At 43.7% G+C, this 23,451-nt stretch overlaps 1 protein-coding gene across 3 annotated transcripts in view; it reads left to right on the plus strand.

Moving 5' to 3' along the window:
* The window catches only part of LOC129865219 (potassium voltage-gated channel subfamily D member 2-like), a 171,678-nt gene that overhangs the window by 2,824 nt on the left and 145,403 nt on the right, over positions 1–23,451 (plus strand). The gene's annotated exons all lie outside the window — the stretch shown is intronic.

A 23,451-nucleotide genomic window follows, 5' to 3' on the forward strand; every position in this document is an offset into this window, starting at 1 on the left:
TCTCTCACACAGCATTTCTCTCTCGCTCTCTGCCCCCCCCCCCCCCCCCCCCCCCCACACACAAACACACACACACACAAACACACACACACACACAGTGGTCTTATATTTTCTTTTGGTTGCTCCTCTCTTATTTGGCTTACAGTTGATTCAATTTAGCCATACTCGGTTTGAAAAGTGGCTGCAGCGTTGCAGTCTAAGCTGTGCAAGAGGCATATTATGTCACCGTGTTGCTGTTGATGTGTACACCCATTCATTAATATGAGTCCTGGGGCTACGGTTCATTGACGCCTTTGCCGGTTTCTCCCACCTGCGCTGTGCAGTAGTAGCCTATTTTGCGCTCTCCATGGTGTTGAAAAAGAGAGTGGCGCGCTGTGGGGAATCAGAGCCGCACGCATAGCGGTTGCATTGCGCTCTCCGCGGTGCTGAAGCGGAGCAGCAAGCATGGCAGTGCAGTACTGTGCGCTCTCCATGGTGCTGAAACGAAGCGCTGCGGCTCTTTTCAGCATTGCGTGCTCTAGCATTGCCGTTACTTTCCCTGCCAACAGTTCACGGGTGTGAATCAGCCTCTAAAGTGGTAATCAAATGGAGCGCTAAAACCCATGTCTGACGCTTTGATCACAGCGCCGTTGAAGTCCATTCGGCACATGAACACAAACGTGGAGTGTCAGCGTCATAGTTAACATGATGGATTTCACAAGGCTCAATTACTCATAGGTCAAGAGCTGGTATTTCTCTATTTGATTGGTTTGTTTTGTTCATTATTGAGCCTACTGCCTGACAGTTTGTCTATATGAGTCTCTCAATGAATTTGATTGGAAGGCTTGTTGTGTTCTGATTACTTTATTCTGTAATTGCATGTGTAAGAAGGGGAGGGATGGAGAGAAAATAGTGGCTGAGAGAAAGAGGTAGAGGAATAGATTGCCACACCTCATTGTGTGTAATTTGTGGAGTTGCATGTCCCCACTGTCAGATTGGATGATATCAATAACAAAATGCAATTACTGGTTCACACTCACCACTGAGCTAATGGCTGACGCAGTAGGAGTGGCTTGTTATTTCTGTGTGTGTGTGTGTGCGTGTCTTGGCCTTTCTGTTAATGAGCTAGGCCTAAGACAAAAAAACTCAATGAAGAAAAGCAACCTTCTCTCACTCCCACTCACACACACACACGCACACACACATTAACATCACTGATACACAGCCAAGCTCCCATCCACAACCAGAAACCATTCTGTTGGCTCATAGAAGCCTCACCTCTTTGTTTTGCCGATGTGTCAATCAGCTGGTTACTGTGTGTGGTGTGTTTCTGGCTGCAGTGCCAGTGTGTGTGCGGGCGATGGCAGTACCTGAGGCCAGTCTGTGTTTACTGTGCCCAGGGCTTGACAGGTGGTGACTACACAGCTGCACTAGCCTTTGTTTGAGAGTACGAACACACAGTCATCTGTTTCTATTCTATTGCATCGGTCCAGTGCCTCACAAAAAGCCATTGGATGAATCGAGTGTATGGTAAAATGCCCTGGACCGTATTATCAAAAAGAAATAAATGTCCAGTACTCATGTCTGTAAAAATCCCCACATTTCTCTCAAATGTGTGTGTCTGTCTGTGTGTGTGCGTGTGTGTGCTCGTACATGCGTGCGAGGAGTGTTTTGGTAGATTGAGCAAGGACATAGCTCTTAAGCGGACGTAGGCTATCGTTCTTTAATGTCTCATTACCTTGCCAGGGGACCAGAGACAGGGATGGATCTGTGGCTGGGAACTGCAGGGAGCAGGCGAGGGGAGGGAGGTGTGCTCAGTGAAGCAGGTAAAACAGAGAGGAGGGAGGGAAAGAGAAAAATATAGAAAAAGAGAAGGATAAGGTCATAGGGAAATTTGGAGAAAGGGCAAAGAGAGAGGGAGTGAGATAAAGGTGGCAAGACAGAGAGAGAGAGAGAGACAGAGAGAAAGAGCGAGAGACAGAGAGAGCGAGATAAGAAGGCATAGCAGAGAGCAGAATGAGTTTTCTCTCCGTGCTGTGTCTTTTATGAGCCCACTGCAGCACTCCACATTGCTCAATGCACCCATATACTCTAGCAGTATCACTGGCTGCACCAAATTCACCATTATTAACTTGGTGGTTCGAGCCCTTCATTTTGATTGGCTGACAGCCATTGTTTAATATCAGACTGTATACCACGGATATGACAATACCTTTATTTGTACTATTCTTATTATGATGTTAACCAGTTTATAATAGCAATAAGGCACCTCAGGGGTTTGTGGTACATGGCCAATGTACTACGGCTAAGGGTGGCATCCAGGCACTCCGCATTGCGTCGTGTGTAAGAACAGCCCTTTCCCGTGGTATATTGGCCATATACCACACCCCCTCAGGCCTTATTGCTTAAGTATACCTAATCCTCTTACTGTTGCTAGCTCTCTCAAATCCCCAGCCTGTCTCTGACCTGCAGTATCACGCTGTATAACGTCTGGCTCCTGTGCTGCAGTTGCCCAGGGGTTCATTTTGTACTGTGTACACTGCGTGTCCATGCTGTACCTAGGCAGATACACAGCCAGAGACAAAACCAGTTGCGTGTCCAGTGAATTACGGCCTAATTTCAGCCAATTCTCCTTCCAGCCTGTGATCCATTTAGTACGGCCAGGACTCCCGCGGTTTGGATATCCCCGGACCTGGAAGAGAGGCTGTGTGTGTGTGTCTGTCTGTTTCTGCCTTTGTCTGTGTGTATCAAAGATTGGGAGGTGAACAACTTGAATGAATCAATTAATCAAATGTTCTTAGACGGCCAGCAAAGTGCAAAGTCAAATAATAACCGCGGTGGTTCTAGAATGTGTAACACTTGAATAACTTGAATCAGTGTCACAGCTTAACCCCCTTGTCCTGCTTCTGGCCCCCTGCCCCTCACGGTCCCACTAATTGACTCGTTTGTGGATTTAGTGAAATCGTCCGGGGCCAATTAAATCACTGCCATTCTAATTGGCTTATTCACTGTCAAACGGCATCCATTACTGAAGCAGCTGTCGCTACTGGAGATGCGGAGGAGAGAATGAGTGGAGCGAGAGAGAGACACTAATAGACTGACAGAGGAGAGAGGAAGAGTGAAAGACAGGCAATGACAGAGAAAGAGAGAGAGAGAGAGAGAGAGAGAGAGAGAGAGAGAGAGAGAGAGAGAGAGAGAGAGAGAGAGAGAGAGAGAGAGAGAGAGAGAGAGAGAGAGAGATAGGAGAGAGGGAAGTCAGCAGACACACTAAATGAGACACCTTTGTCCCTTAATCAAGGGCTCAATGTGGACCCTCTGATCTGTGCAGTTCACTGCAAGGGATGCCTAGCCCTATGAGGATCTGCAGCTCCAATGGACAACCGTTTGTTACTTGCCGAAGGTGTTACACACATTGTATAGGTTGGCTATGCATGATGTTACTCAAGGCCATAGACTCATTCTAATAGGAGGTCATATAGAATAGGATTTGTCTCTAGGGTCTAGTCAGGATTACAGCTCATATGAACTCAGTAGTCACATGGGGAGGGTCAGTGGTTAGAGGTCAAGTCTGTTGGGGTCACAAAAGGGTTACAGGCATGATCAGGACTCTCATTAGTATGTCTGGAGCCTGGTAGGGACACTGCCTCAGGTTACATCCCTTACTAACTGATCCTAGATCTGTATGTCTTGAGCCCAATATGGAGCCGGACTCAGGTTGCACTTTTGACCAATTATGAGTAGGCTTTGCCTAGTAATTGGTTGATGATGTCATTGGAAACACTCATCTTCCTCAATCTTTTTTTTTACAAGAAAACGGGCCATTTTCACATATGTTGATGTTGGGGTGCTGGTATAGTGCTGGTTGACTCTAATGACATTTCCCTTTAATTTAGGGCCGGTTGACTCTAGTGACATTTCCCTTTAATAAAGTGCTGGTTGACTCCAATGATATTTCCCTTTAATATAGTGCTGGTTGACTCTAATGACATTTCCCTTTAATAAAGTGCTGGTTGACTCTAGTGACATTCCCCTTTTAATAAAGTGCTGGTTGACTCTAATGACATTTCCCTTTAATATAGTGCTGGTTGACTCTAATGACATTTCCCTTTAATAAAGTGCTGGTTGACTCTAATGACATTTCCCATTAATATAGGGCCGGTTGACTCTAGTGACATTTCCCTTTAATAAAGTGCTGGTTGACTCTAATGACATTTCCCTTTAATTTTTTTTTTTTTCTTTTTTTTTTACCTTTATTTAACTAGGCAAGTCAGTTAAGAACAAATTCTTATTTTCAATGACGGCCTAGGAACAGTGGGTTAACTGCCTGTTCAGGGGTAGAACAACAGATTTGTACCTTGTCAGCTCGGGGATTTGAACTTGCAACCTTCCGGTTACTAGTCCAACGCTCTAACCACTAGGCTACCCTGCCGCCCCAATATAATATAGTGCTGGTTGACTCTAATGACATTTCCCTTTAATATAGGGCCGGTTGACTCTAGTGACATTTCCCTTTAATAAAGTGCTGGTTGACTCTAATGACATTTCCCTTTTAATATAGTGCTGGTTGACTCTAGTGACATTTCCCTTTAATAAAGTGCTGGTTGACTCTAATGACATTTCCCATTAATATAGGGCCGGTTGACTCTAGTGACATTTCCCTTTAATAAAGTGCTGGTTGACTCTAATGACATTTCCCTTTAATATAGTGCTGGTTGACTCTAGTGACATTTCCCTTTAATAAAGTGCTGGTTGACTCTAGTGACATTTCCCTTTAATAAAGTGCTGGTTGACTCTAATGACATTTCCCTTTAATATAGTGCTGGTTGACTCTAGTGACATTTCCCTTTAATAAAGTGCTGGTTGACTCTAATGACATTTCCCTTTAATATAGGGCTGGTTGACTCTAATGACATTTCCCTTTAATATAGTGCTGGTTGACTCTAGTGACATTTCCCTTTAATAAAGTGCTGGTTGACTCTAGTGACATTTCCCTTGAATAAAGTGCTGGTTGACTCTAATGACATTTCCCTTTAATATAGTGCTGGTTGACTCTAGTGACATTTCCCTTTAAGAAAGTGCTGGTTGACTCTAATGACATTTCCCTTTAATAAAGTGCTGGTTGACTCTAGTGACATTTCCCTTTAATAAAGTGCTGGTTGACTCTAATGACATTTCCCTTTAATATAGTGCTGGTTGACTCTAGTGACATTTCCCTTTAATAAAGTGCTGGTTGACTCTAATGACATTTCCCTTTAATATAGGGCTGGTTGACTCTAATGACATTTCCCTTTAATATAGTGCTGGTTGACTCTAGTGACATTTCCCTTTAATAAAGTGCTGGTTGACTCTAGTGACATTTCCCTTGAATAAAGTGCTGGTTGACTCTAATGACATTTCCCTTTAATATAGTGCTGGTTGACTCTAGTGACATTTCCCTTTAAGAAAGTGCTGGTTGACTCTAATGACATTTCCCTTTAATAAAGTGCTGGTTGACTCTAGTGACATTTCCCTTTAATATAGTGCTGGTTGACTCTAATGACATTTCCCTTTAATAAAGTGCTGGTTGACTCTAGTGACATTTCCCTTTAATATAGTGCTGGTTGACTCTAATGACATTTCCCTTTAATAAAGTGCTGGTTGACTCTAGTGACATTTCCCTTTAATATAGTGTTGGTTGACTCTAGTGACATTTCCCTTTAATATAGTGCTGGTTGACTCTAGTGACATTTCCCTTTAAGAAAGTGCTGGTTGACTCTAATGACATTTCCCTTTAATAAAGTGCTGGTTGACTCTAGTGACATTTCCCTTTAATATAGTGCTGGTTGACTCTAATGACATTTCCCTTTAATAAAGTGCTGGTTGACTCTAGTGACATTTCCCTTTAATATAGTGCTGGTTGACTCTAATGACATTTCCCTTTAATAAAGTGTTGGTTGACTCTAGTGACATTTCCCTTTAATAAAGTGCTGGTTGACTCTAGTGACATTTCCCTTTAATAAAGTGCTGGTTGACTCTAGTGACATTTCCCTTTAATAAAGTGCTGGTTGACTCTAATGACATTTCCCTTTAATAAAGTGCTGGTTGACTCTAATGACATTTCCCTTTAATAAAGGGCTGGTTGACTTTAGGCCTGGAGGGCTTCAGTGTCTGCTGGTTTTCATGATTGTTGTCTCTGAACGGCTGGTTGGTTGGTGACTGGTTTAGACTTGGGGAACAAGGTTACTGAGCTAGGTTAAGAAAGCAAACCAGCAGGCGTGTGCAAAGACTACCGACTAACCCATGCTAGGTGTCGGGGATGTGTTTGATTCATCTAAGAAATCAGATGAATTAACTAAATGCGTGTTTCGAAAACATCAGTCAGAAATGGTCAGATTCTATCAAAGTCACGTGACGGGAGTAGATGTCCAATTATGTCACAGACGGTGGCCCAAATGTGCAGTTCTGCTCATCACGCGCGACACGCTCCCGCCATGTGACCAACCATGTCACAGCATGGGACTATGACAATTAGAGGCTGAGCTACGACAGGAGAGGCGACAGTTCAGTTGACCACGTACCCGAACGGAGGGGACTGCAATTGGAAGATGAGGATGTTTTACTTTTGACTATTGTTTCAATGACATAATTATGGTAATGATCTGTGGTAACGCTGGGACTAATGTCCCTGTGTCATGTTGAATCATACTCTCATTCCTATATGGAGTCATACACACACAGACACCTTTCTTACTCTGTCCATATCGTTGATACATGTTATATCATATATCATATATTATATTATATTACATATCATATATCAATGTATAGAGGGTTCCCGGAGTGAGGGGTATTACAATTAGATTCCTCACTACTTTGTTCTCCAGCTGTTTGTTTAAATAAAGATTTAAGGCTTTGAAATTGGATTCCAGTGCAGCATGTGCTCAGACATCTATCGATTTAAAAAACTGCAATTACTTTTGGGAAAGGTTTTTTTTCTTTTCTGTAGTGTATAAAGACTGCTTGAGCTGCTTTTATGTGTATGTGTTTAATGATTTGTCCATTCATCTAATAATGATTTCTACAGTACAACAACGGAATATAATTGAAATCGAAAAAAACTAATATTTGCACCTTACTTGGATCTGATAATGACTGCTTCTTCCATACCTACTGGGGTTCTTGAAATATAAATGATTCACAATATTTTATTTCTTACCATTTTCTCATTTAAACAATCGTTATTAGCGCATGTGTGTGCATACGTTTATCGCGTGTGTGTGTGTGTGTGTGTGTTTGTGTGCGTGTGTGTGTGATGTAGAGATGTTCTGCTGTGTGCACAAGTATGTATGTCAACAAGCCTACTTGACTTCCTGTAACTATCTGACATGTCGTGGCATAGTCCCCTGTCTATACAGGTGATACAGTCCACCTACCGACTACAGTGGAACACACACTGGCCCTCATCTCTGGGTGAACAGAATTCTGGAGCTGTACATGTATATTCATCAATGTATCTCTCTCTTCATCCCTGTTTCTCTATTTCTCTCCCCCTCTCTCCTTCTCTCTGTCTCTCCACCCTCCCTTTCCCATCTCTCTCTCTCTCCCCCTCTTTTTCCTCTCTTCCTCTCTCCCCCCTCTATTACACCCTTTGTCTCCATCTCTCCCCCATGCTCCTCACCTCCCTCCCTCTCCCCCCCCCTCTCCATGTCCGCATCAGAAGGCTTTTAATATCCAGGAAGTGAATTAATAAACAGATCAAATCATACAGTACACTCAGATGTCAGGCACCAGTTACAGCGCGGCTGGCGGCAGAGAGGAACAGAGAGAGGAAGCAGATTTCAGGTGAGCAGGCCAACTGGGTTAAGAGGTGGTTGTGTTGTTACCACTGTCTTCTCTGATTGGCTGGTATTCGGTATTCAGGGCCAGACAATAACCATGCTAGCATCACTTTTCGATCTTAATTTAAGGTTAGGGTTAGGCATAAGGTTAGCAGTTTGGTTAAGGTTAGGGTTAGAAATTGTAGAAATGGGTGGGGTTTAGCCACAATTATGACTTTGTGGCGGTGTTAGTGATGATGATTATGTAGAGAGGTCCAGTCCAAAGAGGCAATTTCAGAGCCCAGCAAGAACGCGAATCGATCAAAGACAAGTGAATGCTGTCTCTGATTCATATTTGAAATTGAGTTGGCAGCTACATTCGGTGTTAAAGGCATCGATTTCCTCTCATACCATCCACGCCTGTTGCAAATCACACCCATACAACAGCTTTAAGTGTTTAGTGTTCACTGAACATTGAGTTTTGTTAGGTTTTGCACTTACATGAGTAATATGTAAACAGAAAACCTGGTCATCATCAAGGACCCCACACACCCCAGCCAGGAACTGTTCTCTCTCTTACCGTCAGGCAGACGCTAGCGAAGCACGAGGTCTGATACCAACAGGCTCAGAGACAGTTTCTATCTATAAGCCATCAGACTGCTGAACACTTGAAGTGGACTGCTCTAATTCTCCGCACCTTAGCACACATCACAACTGCTGCTACCAGACTCTTATTATACTGCTACATGTATACAGTTGCCCCCCATCCCCACTTCTCCAATACACGTGTACATATTGTACTATAAATTGTGCCTTCCTGTATTATACTTATGCTACAATCTTTATTCTCTTCTACTGTCATTTACTTTATGTTCGTATTCTTATCTTTGACATTTCTTATTGTTGTTGCGTTGTCGAGAAGGAACCTGCAAGTAAGCGTTTCATTGGATGATGTATAACATGCGTATCCCGTACATACAACAAATGCAACTTGAAACTTGGTGTTCTTTATTCTACCTTTGGGGTGTCTTGCTTAGTGTCGTCCATCTCTCTACACCCCATCCCTCTCTCTCTTCTTTCTCTCTGTCTCTGGGTGGCTTATGTATGCTATTAACGGTGGATTAGGATGGGCCTAATTTAATTAATTCGTTATGCTGCATGGGTTAGGATCTAACACGCACGCACGCACGCACGCACACACACACACACACACACACACACACACACACACACACACACACACACACACACACACACACACACACACACACACACACACACACACACACACACACACACACACACACACACACACACACACACACACACACACACACACACACACACACACACACTCTCTCTCTTGTATAGCGCGGTTAAGTGATTATTTTAGATAGGATCTTTAATGAAGCCACCTAGAGACGCGCTGGAGTAGAAAGGATGGCTTCTCGTCCCAGAGAGAGGAGGAGAGAACAGAAGAGAACATTGCTGAGGAAGGCTTCAACTGCAGGCTGCAGCCTTTACCGATGGAGCTTGGCCCGGGCTTTGGCGCTGTTGGACGGTTGGTCAGGTGGTGTCATAATGGTGGTTCTGTATAATGAGGAAATGATCTCGATGACATAATGTCATAAATGGTAACGGCTAACATTATGCTGTTTTGGGGAAGTGAGTAGAGAAATAAAGAGTTGTGTTGGGAGAGAGATGGAGATATCACCCTGGGAGAGGGTGATTCACAGTTTGTTTTTGGGAAAGAGATTGACTGACAGATTGGCATATACAGTTTGGCAATACTTCCTGTATTGCGTTACGTCCATAAACACAGCTAGCTTCATTTGCTTCTCTGAAAAAGCTAGCTATTGACCTAGCTAATACCTTGAAACTGGTGTATTTTCACACACCTCTTGCACAGAAGCCTTACATCTGACGAAAACGGCAACCTTTATTCTCCATACAGGATCACTTTCTGCTTCTGGATGATTTGCATTTTCTCCCCCTCGTCAAATATTATGAACGCAACAGGGAGTTGACGGACAAGCTTTTCAAGTTAAATCTCAACTGTGTTTATGTTTTCCGGTTTTACAACTTGGAGTGTCTGCCGTCCGCACAGGCATTTGCAACTCGAACAAGACATTACTCAAGTTACAATAGATATGCCAGGGGAAAACAACTGCCCCCTTTCATTGAAGCGACAGAAGTTCAAGGCCAACCGCGGTACTGTAGGCATTGTTTGCAGAAAATAGGATCCCCCATTGTAGTGAATGGGAAAATGGCAATATTTGTGGTCAATCTTCGTGTAAATACAATTTTTTAAAGACAATTATTGGACCAATAATTGCTTCTAATACACCAGACGTATGTCCTTTAACCAATTATTTTGAAATCGCACAAAGAATAAGTTATAAGGATCGTTTAGTTGCTAATGGTAGCCTGCAGTACCCCGGTCTGCCTTGAACTCAAGTTAGTCAATGAGAGGGGGCAGCACTGAGCTAGCCTGCAGCGTCACTTTCTGGAGTACCTCAAACTGCATATTAGACACCATCTTAACCGACTTCATTTGGCCTCGATGCGCTATTGAGTATTCACATAGGAATGAACGTTGTCACGTGATCGATAGCTTTGTACACTCATATACAGTAATTGAGATAGGCACTATGTTGCATCCTAATACACTGTGCAGTACAGTATGTTAATGAATTCCCCTAAACAGCCTTTCAACCAGTCACTTATCCAGGCCTCTTGTCTTCTTCCATTGATTATGTCTTAATATAAACAGAGAGCGACAGACGGTGACAGGTGGGCTCTGTGGCCCAGACACGCAGCGGGAGACGGACAGGAGACAGGCAGGGAGTCAATAGTCCTCTGTTACTGTACAACCTGGTTTTCATTTGTGTATGGCTAGGCTATCATGTGTTGGCTGTTTTGCTATGAGGAGAACGAGCCCCTAGCTTATTCTTTTGTGCTGTCAAGGTGCATTTAGAGTCAGGGCCTAACTGGACATTTTGCTGTTCTCAGAATGTCTGCTCAAATGGAGTGGAACGGGGGTAGAGCGCCTTGCAAATGGTGCATGTCAAGTGAAACACATACAGGCACTCACAAATACACAGAAATATACGGACACGCGCACACACACACACACACACACACACACACACACACACACACACACACACACACACACACACACACACACACACACACACACACACACACACACACACACACACACACACACACACACACACACACACACACACACACACACTCACACACACACACACATAACAAGCACTATAAATGAAAGTACAAACCTGTAGAGAATGAAACATGTGCTTGGGGTCAGAGATACACCTTATTTTCTATTTTCTTTGTCCCTTTCTCTCTCTTCCGCTCTTTATCGTTCTCTCTTTCTCTACACTCTCGCACAGTAACGGTGCGTGGGTAAAATCACTAGGGAAGCCAAGCTAGGGAAAAAAACACATTTTACAACCTTTGTGTTGTGATAATTGTGTTGTTTGCTCTACAACCTGTTACTTCACATGCCTAAAGGCCGAGACACTAAGAAGACACAGTGCAGAATAAATTCTACCACACCTTTGTTTCATCACAAAACCGGATAGCAACCTCTGTCCGGTGAAGTCCACAAAGCACATTGCATATAACAGACAGTTACATAACCTACAGCATAGTCAAGCAAGTTAATGTTTCCGACATTTTCGGAGCCCTTAACAACTATTGATTTAGAACCACAGAGAGTTAACGCAAGTCGCAAAGACAACAGGAGCTGCCTCTACTAATCCAGCACCATTTAAAAAATGTATGAATTTATTGTTGGTTTAGAATATAATCATTGGCCAGTACGAAGAATTAAGTAAAACCTTAAACCTAAACCCTATTTCCATCCATGGCTAATTTAGGAAAGGGGCAATTTTAGCTAGCTAGCCACCGGAGGACAAAAACATAACGAGATGCAACAATTCAAGTTGTTTCTGTCTTTTTGCTTTTTATGTGATGTGATTGGTGTGAAGCCAAATCCAAACTGGCTTCCCTTGACACTTTATTTTTGGTGCACAAGGGACCATTCACAGTTGAGCTCACTCAGTTTAGCTCAGCGCTGATTGGCTATTATTTTACACTTTTTTTTTAAAGGGAGGCCAAATGCTCGCTGACTTCCCTTGCATTCAGTGCTATGGGCGGCAACAATGGCATACTCTTTTTCACCAGACAGCATCATATAGATGGTCTACAGATACAGAGACAGAGGGTTGCTGTTTTGCTCACACGTATGCTTTCTCCTGCGAGATACTTTTACAAGAATTTTGTTCTCAGTTGTTCATAATACCCATTTGAATTAATTACTCAGCCTGAAACCCAGAATTTGTAAGAAACTGGTTGAAATGAATCAGGCAGAGGCCCAGCTACAATTGTCAGGAATGTTTATTTAGAGAGCTCTGAGCTCTGCTTCATCATTTCCGGTACATTGGTCTATATACTTCACATTTCATCATAAACGTCCCTCCGCCTCTCAGATACAATGGCAACACAGTTCACAAGTCTTCTTCTCATAGATTGTCTGCCACCTGTTATACAATCTTCTACAAGGCCAAGGTCTCTCCCCTTCCTGGGTGGGGAGACTTCCATCCCTGTTATCAGTTTCACAGTGGTCACAAGTTGTCTGCCACAGTTCCTTGCCTACTAACCTTGCCTACTCTTTCTTATGGACTAACATTCTTCATCAGACAGGATATAATTCTGTTAGTTATAATTCTACGTTAAATGTATACATCATTTAGTCATATTCATAAAATTCCCACAACAGATACATTCAGCCTCTTCCGAATTTAAGAAACATTATGAAACACAGAGAGACGAAAGATACATTATTTGGTATGTTTTTTTATTTGTTTCCTGGTCCGTTTTTTGGGGGGAAACCTGGCTTCCCTTGGCATCCATGAATACACACCACTGTTCTTTCTCTATCATCACGTTGTCTACCTCGAAGGTTGGCTCGTGCTCATACTCCTTCTATACCTCTCTCTTATTCATCCCTCTTTTGTGCTCTTTCTATCTCCCCGTCATCTCCCTCTCTCTCATTTGCACCAATTTCATGGTACACTAAAGGTTGGTTAATGCTAATTCTCTCTCTCTCTCTGTCGTTCTGTCTTTCTGTCTCTCTCTCTCTCTCTCTCTCTCTCTCTCTCTCTCTCTCTCTCTCTCTCTCTCTCTCTCTCTCTTCCCCTTTATACGTGTGTGTGTCCGTCCGTGTGTGTGTGTGTGCCAACAGTATCTCTTTTAAATGGTGTTTGCAGAGCTCGTATCTGTCAGACATATTGATGCGGCAGGTAGCCAGTAGCCTAGTGATTAGAGTGTTGGGCCAGTAACCGAAAGGTTGCTAGATTGAATCCCCTAGCTGACAAGGTAAAAATCAGTCATTCTGCCCCTGAACAAGACCGTTAACCCACTGTTCCTAGGCTGTCATTGTAAATAAGAATTTGTTCTTAACTGACTTGCCTGGTTAAATAAAATAAAAAATCCACCAACAGTGGGGCGGGAGTGTGTTCATTGTGCCCTGTTAGTAAACACAGTACTCTCTCTTTTTTTCATAAGCAATCATTGATCTGTTTATCGACAAGTCATACCAAAGACTCAGAGATGTCATTTTCCTCCATTGAAGGTAAACAGTGAACACCTGTGCTGGAAAGAGACTCGTTGCTCTGGCACAAAGACATGACTTTATGTGTGCCTGCTGGGCTTTGTTAGACTTCTACACTTAGCCAGACATGGGGGGGGGGGGGGGGGGGGGGGGGGACCTGAGCACAATAAAAAACAGTCGAGAGGCAGACAGAGGAGACGGCGAAAAAGAACAGTGAGAAAGAAGATAGGAAAGAAAGAAGGAGAGTCAGGAAGGCCTGTTTGTCTGTTCTGCAGGGCCGCTGCTCACCTTGTATGTTCCGGCATTGGCGGTTTAATTGAATAAAAAGGGTTATTTTTGCCTGCTCTCATCTCAGATTGTTTTGATTGTCCTACAGCGTCTGTCTGTCTAGCTATCTCAGAGGGGCCCTCTGTCTCTGTCTGGCTCGCCGGCTCGGGTTGAAAGGCTCAGCAAGCATTCTTGAGTGTTTCCCACTGAAAAATGTTGAAAAGCATTGAACACAGTGCTTGTTGAAATAATAACGTAAAAGATTTGGTGCGTTACCTTGTGCTATGCTTATGATCAATCTCTGGCCCAACATTTGAACCAAAGATTAAATTGACTAAAGCCTTGAGTTCGGACCATATTCCACTGTACCACTTCGTTTGAATCTGATGTATCGTGTCCACAGCAGATACATTGTGGTGTAGCCTGAATTCCTGACTCCCAAACAGTCTCTGTCTTGTCTCTCTCTCTCTCTGTCTGTCTGTCTCTCTCTCTCTCTCTCACTCTCTCTCTCTCTCACTCTCTCGCTCGCTCTCTCGCTCGCTCTCTCGCTCTCTCTCGCTCTCTCTCGCGCTCTCTCTCTCTCGCGCTCTCTCGCTCTCTCGCTCTCTCACTCTCTCAATCTCTCACTCTCTCGCTCGCTTTCGCTCTCTCTCTCGCTCTCTCGCTTTACCGCTCTCGCTCTCTCGCTCTCTCACTCTCTCACTCTCTCGCTCTCTCTCTCAATCTCTCTCTCTCACTCTCTCTCTCGCTCTCTCTCTCTGTGTGTGTGTGACATAAGACTGTCCTTAGCTCCTTCAACTCTGTTGGCTGTATCAGAAAATCCTTCTTGTTTGATATTGTACAGAGGTCAGTGTTAATGGCAGCTTATCAGTGCTGATAGAGGGCTACAGGGTCGTGCTGAGGGGACAGAGAGAGGACGTTATGGTGGCAAGACACACTTCCCCCAAAGAATGCAATCCATTTACCATCGGCTGTCACTTCCCATCCCTCGTGTCCCCTCCCGCAGCACTGCCCTCTGCACACTGTCACACAGTCTATGACAGTCTACACAGTCTACTCCGGTGTCCTGTCATAGACATCTGAATATCATACGCCCATGCATCTCAGAGGGAGGGATCTATTTTAAAATCACCTTTTGGCTGAATGACAGTTGACGGTTTGAAGAATGCATTGAGGATTCCATTTTAACCCAAGTCAAACATGATAGACACACATGCACGCTAGCACGCGCACACACACACTCACACACACACGCGCACACGCACACACGCACACGCACACGCACACACACACACGCACACACACACACACGCACGCACACACACACACACACACACACACACACACACACACACACACACACACACACACACACACACACACACACACACACACACACACACACACACACACACACACACACACACACACACAAACACACACACACGTCTTGGCTGTGAGGGAGTGGAGGGTTTTTCCTAGAGATAGGTTGAAAGGTTGTTCACTCTGCTGCTTTAATCCCTGTTCAGGCCGATGAGAGATGACTGGATAGGTCGACAAAACGGCGTGGCGAACGGTGGCAAGGTCTTCTGCTTTTGGGCTGATAGCTAGAGAGGTGGCCTCATGTTTACAGTTTTTTACAATCACTTTGCCACTAATTTCGGGACTTTGGTGTCATTTTTCGAAACTCTAGACACAAAACTCACAACCAATGATCAAAATGCAATTTTTTCAAAACTCTAGAGACAACTCACAACCAATGATCAAAATGCAAATGTTTCAAAACTCTAGACACAAAACTCACAACCAATGATCAAAATGCAAATGTTTCAAAACTCTAGACACAAAACTCACAACCAATGATCAAAATGCAAATGTTTCAAAACTCTAGACACAAAACTCACAACCAATGATCAAAATGCAAATTTTTCAAAACTCTAGACACAAAACTCACAACCAATGATCAAAATGCAAATGTTTCAAAACTCTTAACACTTTTTCCAATTGCTTGGATACAATACACATAAAGCTAAGATCATTTGTTCATTGAACTAAAATCGCCTGTTCAAAATGACACAACTAAACATCAAAGTATTACCATTTCAAAATGCAATTCACACATAACATCTGACATGACTGTCTATTCATTTCCTTAAAATGATCTAACTATCAATTGATACAACTGCTCAAAATTATAAGTGACTTTTGCATTACTCTTAATGCATAGTTTTATGAAAACTGACAAACAATATTCCATGAAAGTTTCAGGATAACTAGATCCATTGACACCAATTTCCGGGAACATGAACCAATTGGACTATATTATCTATGGATGTAATATTTCATCATCAGTCTTTATCAGACACTGTTTCTATGGTCCCATGTACCACTTTTCCAGACAATGTTTTCAGATTTGACATTACTGTACACTTTATTAGGTACACCTATCTAGTACTGGGTAGGACCCCCTTTTGCCTCCACAACAGCCTGAATTATTCACTGTGTTTTACGTTAAGAGATGCCCTTCTGCACACCACTGTTTTAAACAGCTGTTATTTGAGCATTTGTGGCCTTTCTCTTAGCTTGAATGAGTCTGGACATTCTCCGCTGACCTCTCTCATTAACAAAGTGTTTTTGCCCACAGAACTGCCACTCACTGAATGTGTTTTGTTTATCGCACCATTCTCTGTAAACTCTAGAGACTGTAGTGCGTAAAAATCCCAGGAAGGCAGCTGTTTCTGAGATGCTGGAATCACCATGTGTGGCATCAACAATCATACCACGGTCAAAGCTGCTTAGATTACTCATCTTGCCCGTTCTAATGTTTGGTCGAACAACATCTAAAGCTCTCTACTCTATATACTCTATATATTGAGTTGCAGGCAGCCACATGATTCGCTGTTCGAATGTAACCTTCCTTGATGAGCTAAATCAGGTCTGTAGAGCTGATGGCATGACCTATGTCATTGTGTGGGATAATGTCAGGTTCCACCATTCTCAAATGGTGCAAGCATGGTTTCAGGCCCATCCACAATTTACCGCCCTGTACTTACCCCCATACTCTCCTTTCCTAAAACCCGATTGAGGAAGGTGGAGGTGGAAGGTATATGATAGGCGCCCTCACGAACAAGCCACCCTTCTCCAGGCCATGGATGATGCATGCAATGACATCACGGCAGACCAGTGTCAGGCCTGGATTCGCCATGCCCGAAGATTCTTCCCAAGATGTTTGGCTAATGAAAACATCCATTGTGATGTGGATGAGAACCTGTGGCCAAATCCACAAGACAGGTTTGATTTAAACACAGGACAGTAATCAATCCTTTGTTTTGCTTTTTACAGTAAGCCAGGGGAGGAACACTGCAGTTGTTGTTTTACAGAATTTTTTTCTTTTTTTGTAGCTAATTATTTTTGCTTTGATTCAAAGAAACCTATGTTGTGATTTTATTGTATTATATCAATACATTTCAGATTTTGTTCAATGATTCCACTGTGTCTTTTTGTATTCTCTCTACTAGTCCTTTTACAGTGATGTACTTATGTGTAGTACCATAATGAAACATGTATCACATATTTTATACTACAATATTTAATGATTGTACGAACAACTACACAGTGAAACTATCGGTATCTTGTGTGTGGGTGATCTAAATGAACGCTCCTATGGTATTTCATGATAAATGAGTTATTTGAACCAATGATTCTGCAAGTGCAAGGTTTCTTTAAAGATATGAATGCACAATGCAATGTTTTGAACATTGGACAGCCTGCGTTACAAGTGATGACCGTTTAGAGTTTTGTGTCTAGAGTTTTGAAAAATGACCACAAGGTTCTGAAATTAGTGCCAAAGTGATTGTAAAAAACTGTAAATTGTCCCTTTCTCCTGTCTTCCATCCCCCCCCTCTCTCTCTCTCTCTCTCTCTCTCTCTCTCTCTCTCTCTCTCTCTCTCTCTTCCTCTGTCTATCTTGCTTTCTCTCTCCTCTCCTCCATCCCCTCCTCTCTCTCTCTCTCTCTCTTTCTCATCATCTCGTCTCTTCTCTCCTAAGCGTCTGACACTCACACACTCTACGTCTGTCTGGCCTTGAGACCGTCTACTGCCGGGGAGAAATCTCCCTGTAACCTTATTATAATAATAATAATAATCACCCACTCCACCCACCACACATGCACCTACACAGACACAAAAAACACACAAAGACACGTACACACAGCGGTGGTGGCAGCCTCTCCTGTGGTGTGACTCTGTCGTCCTCAAGGTCATTCGGTTAAGCAACACTTATGTTTTGTGTGATCCATGGAGAATAAATCTTCCTGGAGCTCTGCTCATCTTTGAGTACCCCTCCTAATGTCAAAGTGTGTGTGTTAGTGTGCGTGTGCACGTGCGAGTGCGTGTGTGTGTGTGTGTGTGTGTGTGTGTGTGTGTGTGTGTGTGTGTGTGTGTGTGCGCGTGCGCGCGCGTGTGCATGTGGGATTATCAAACCTCAACCAGCATAGGAACTCCAAGATTCCAACTGCTTATTTCCAGCCCCATTTTGTGTGGGTACAGTTCACTGTGTCTCAGTGTGCGTGGTGCAGCAGTACAGTACAGTTGGTGCCTAGTTAGCAGCAGTGAAGTGCTGACACAGTTTTTAGTGAAGTAGAGCTCGTGCCTGACATCATACCGTTCATCCCCATCTGAATGAGAACACAGGGACCGGCAGGAGTAATGCATCTCACTTAGCTAGCATGCTGCTAGCATACACACACTCTCGGGGAACTTGAACACTATTTTGGGCTAACTCTGGGCTTCTTGACTAACCAATTGAAATAAGTGTTCCGCTATGCTAACGTTGTGTGTAGTGTTTTTAACTGTATAAACATAATGCTATGTGTTTTTACCTTGTCTTACTGCATATGACCAGCTATGCTAACATTGTGCATGCATGGCTTTACTGATGGACTGTTAACTACCACAACTTAACCGTTAAGCGCCGCTACAGCGGTGGAATCAGCCTAACTAATACCATGTGTGTGCTTGTGTTTTAGCCACAAATACAATCATGGATTCTCTAAATTCCAACATAGTGCTTTTAGCTAGCACGTTATGCGGGTGTTAGCTATAATAACAGACTGTCTCAGTAGGCTACACTAACACAGCTATTCACGCTAACGTGGCAATTTAGCCCCACTAACACAGTGCATTTAACTATAATTGTGTGAGTGTGTGTTGTTCAGCCACATGAACAAAGCATTATGGCAGCCACCTCCATTAGCCCAATGCTTAGCCACCCTCCTGAGGTTGCTGATTTGAGTCCCCCTACAGCATATGTTCAGCTACACTGTGTGATGCTACACTGCCCATCTAACTGGCGGGTTCTGTCTGTTCTCCAACTGTTATGTGCAGCACAACACTGCTGACTGACGCAGCACATTCCGATTGCTCCCAGAGGTGGTGTCAGGGCAAGGGGTGTGACCATGACTGAGATGGAATTCCTCACCCGTATCTTCCCCCTTTTCCTTGACACTCCTCCTCCCACTGTTTCCCTCAGCTTTCTCTCTACACTTTCTTCCTCTCTCTGTCCTTCCCCTTTCTGTTCCTTCCCTCCTCTTCTTCCTCCCTCCTCCTCATCCTCTCCCCCCCCCCTCTGCTTCTACTCCCCCCTCTCCCTCTCCCTCTCCCCTCCTCCCCCCCACTCCCTTGAGTGTAGACTTAACAGTCTTTGATTAGCAGGGTGTATTATCTGTGGCCAGCCTGGCGTGACCAGGCCCCATCTCCTCTGTTACGTTTACGGACGTTGTGCGAGATGTTGGTAGGTGTCAGACATGTTGTTAGGTGTCAGACATGTTGTTAGGTGTCAGACATGTTGTTAGGTGTCAGACATGTTGTTAGGTGTCAGACATGTTGCTAGGTGTCAGACATGTTGCTAGGTGTCAGACATGTTGTTAGGTGTCAGACATGTTGCTAGGTGTCAGACATGTTGCTAGGTGTCAGACATGTTGCTAGGTGTCAGACATGTTGTTAGGTGTCAGACATGTTGCTAGGTGTCAGACATGTTGTTAGGTGTCAGACATGTTGCTAGGTGTCAGACATGTTGCTAGGTGTCAGACATGTTGTTAGGTGTCAGACATGTTGCTAGGTGTCAGACATGTTGCTAGGTGTCAGACATGTTGTTAGGTGTCAGACATGTTGTTAGGTGTCAGACATGTTGCTAGGTGTCAGACATGTTGTTAGGTGTCAGACATGTTGCTAGGTGTCAGACATGTTGTTAGGTGTCAGACATGTTGCTAGGTGTCAGACATGTTGTTAGGTGTCAGACATGTTGCTAGGTGTCAGACATGTTGTTAGGTGTCAGACATGTTGCTAGGTGTCAGACATGTTGTTAGGTGTCAGACATGTTGTTAGGTGTCAGACATGTTGTTAGGTGTCAGACATGTTGTTAGGTGTCAGACATGTTGTTAGGTGTCAGACATGTTGTTAGGTGTCAGACATGCTGTTAGGTGTCAGACATGTTGTTAGGTGTCAGACATGTTGTTAGGTGTCAGACATGTTGCTAGGTGTCAGACATGTTGTTAGGTGTCAGACATGTTGCTAGGTGTCAGACATGTTGTTAGGTGTCAGACATGTTGTTAGGTGTCAGACATGTTGCTAGGTGTCAGACATGTTGTTAGGTGTCAGACATGTTGCTAGGTGTCAGACATGTTGTTAGGTGTCAGACATGTTGTTAGGTGTCAGACATGTTGTTAGGTGTCAGACATGTTGTTAGGTGTCAGACATGTTGTTAGGTGTCAGACATGTTGTTAGGTGTCAGACATGTTGTTAGGTGTCAGACATGTTGTTAGGTGTCAGACATGTTGTTAGGTGTCAGACATGTTGTTAGGTGTCAGACATGTTGTTAGGTGTCAGACATGTTGTTAGGTGTCAGACATGTTGTTAGGTGTCAGACATGTTGTTAGGTGTCAGACATGTTGTTAGGTGTCAGAAGTAGCCTGTCTGTGAGACAAATCACCTTGTGTTTCCAGTCAACCTGCCAGTCGCCTGGTAGATAATGGGCTTGGAGGTACAGTAACTGTTGGCTGACTTGGCTCAACAGTAGAATGGTTAACACTGAAGAATTTGTTTCGGACAGACAGCTTTCAGTCAGGTCTCAAGCGAGATTTGATTGGCTGGGTCAGGCTTTCTGATAGTTCTGATTTGCTGCCTATCACATTCTCTGAGTTGTGATGTCACTAGTTGAAGTGTTATTGTATTCTCGAGTTGTAGTCGTGCTAACGCAGCAATACTGTACTGTATATCTCCTTCTATCTTCCCCTCTAGTGCCCCCCCCCCCCCGGGAAGTTTAGCATATCCCAACCCATCTCTACCTCCCTCGCTCCACTCCTCCCTGCGTATGTCTTTGTGACGACTCAGCCAAAACAACTCAAAACAATTTAGCTGAATCCTCGCTATGCCTTTTTAGATACAAGAAATGAAATAATAGCCAGGCTGCCAAGGATCATTGATCCGGAGCTAGCTGTGAATATTAATGATGTGCCATTACACTGAGATAAATACGCTGCTCGACGGCCACCGACTCAGACCACTACACACACACACACACACACACACACACACACACACACACACACACACACACACACACACACACACACACACACACACACACACACACACACACACACACACACACACACACACACACACACACACACACACACACACACACACACACACACACACCCCTCCTCTATCCCTAACGCGAACCAACATCCCTCCTCCATCCTTCTCTCTCCCTCTGGACACATTCACACTCCTCCTCAGTGCCACACACACACACACACACACACACAAACCCTGCCATCTCTGTTAGATCAGAGAGCAGTGGGGGGAGACGCTCAAACAGGAGAGCACCCAGAAGAGACCGTCAGGAGAATACAGCTCAGACTTTCCAGCTTCTACAAGGAATTCTCTCTGTTTCTCTCTGACTTCCTTCTTTTATGTACGCATTGGGCCGTAGAACAATAGGTGTCAGCAAAAGGAAAGTAGAACTTGAACAATTAGATCAGCATTTTGATGCATGATCCAAAAACACCCCACACAATTCATCCCACACATTCGCAACAGAACCTCCTCCTCTGTCTGCCATAGATATGGAATTGATCATAGATCAGATATGGATGCGACAAGCCTTGTCAGCACAGTGGAGATATACTCTGCCAATCTACTTCCCTCTAGCTCTACGGTCTGGTCACAACCATGGCCCAGTAGAGGCTGGTCTATAAACCCATCTAGATGTGTGTGATATAGGGAGGGGAGAGCGGCTATTATGACTGTGTGAGCAGGCCCCAGCCAGGTGGGCGGGGGTATTCGGTCCCCCAGTAAATCATGGGCTGTAAATCATTGGTTCCGCCTGGCACCTTTATTAGAATAGGGGGAGCATTAGGGGGATCGAAACCAGAACACTGGGCAGCCAGAGACTCCTGTTCCCCCGACTCCCCCCTCTCTCGCCCATGTGAGAGGGTGTGTACCCCCTCTGTTTTCTCCCCTCATCACCCCTTTGTCACATTCTCACTTTTTAATTTCCCCCTGTCAAACCACCCATCTGTTTTTCTATATCAGCCTCTCTCTCTCTCTCTCTCTCTCTCTCTCTCTCTCTCTCTCTCTCTCTCTCTCTCTCTCTCTCTCTCTCTCTCTCTCTCTCTCTCTCTCTCTCTCTCTCTCTCTCTCTCTCTCTCTCTCTCTCTCTCTCTCTCTCTATATATATATATATATATATATATATATATATATATATATATATATATATATATATATATATATAGTGAATGATGATTGACATCGTTTATGACTGTGGTTTACCATGCTAAACATGTGCCATGTGCCAGAATGACTGTTATGATGTTAGGCTTTTTATCTCTCTTCCATTTTTTTATTTTTCTTCTCTTTCTTGTTTGCATGTCTGATTTGATGAGGATAGATAGAGATTATTACTGAGGAACAAGACACACTCACACAATGCACGCACACACACAGATAAACACGTGTTGCTGTTAAGACTGTAACGTGAATACATTTGGAAGACCATCATTGTGATGATGTTTTTGAAAGAAAAGCACATTTTTTGTCCATTAAAATAACATGAAATTGATCAGAAATACAATGTGGACATTGTTAATGTTGTAAATGACTATTGCAGCTGGAAACGGTTGATTTTTAATGGAATATCTACATAGGAGTACAGAGTCCCATTATCAGCAACCATCACTCCTGTGTTCCAATGGCACGTTGTGTTAGCTAATCCAAGTTTATCATTATCAAAGGCTATTTGATCAGTAGAAAACCCTTTTGCAATTATGTTAGCACAGCTAACATAATTGTTTGAGAAACAGATGGCTCACAAGTCTTCAACTGGCAGCTTCATTAAATAGTACCCGCAAAACACCAGTCTCAACGTCAACATTGAAGAGGCAACTCCGGGACACTGGCCTTCTAGACAGAATTCCTCTGTCCAGTTTCTGTGTTCTTTTGCCCATCTTAATCTTTTCTTTTTATCGGCCAGTCTGAGATATGGCTTTTTCTTTGCAACTCTGCCAGTTGAAGATTTGTGAGGAATCTGTTTCTCAAACTAGACACTCTAATGTACTTGTCCTCTTGCTCAGTTGTGCACCGGGGCATCTCACTCTTTCCATTCTGGTTAGCACCAGTTTGCGCTGTTCTGTGAAGGGAGTAGTACACAGCGTTGTACGAGACCTTCAGTTTCTTTGCAATTTCTCGCATGAAT

This window comes from Salvelinus fontinalis, chromosome 11 (genome assembly GCF_029448725.1).
Source record: "Salvelinus fontinalis isolate EN_2023a chromosome 11, ASM2944872v1, whole genome shotgun sequence".
NCBI classification, from domain to species: Eukaryota; Metazoa; Chordata; class Actinopteri; order Salmoniformes; family Salmonidae; genus Salvelinus; species Salvelinus fontinalis.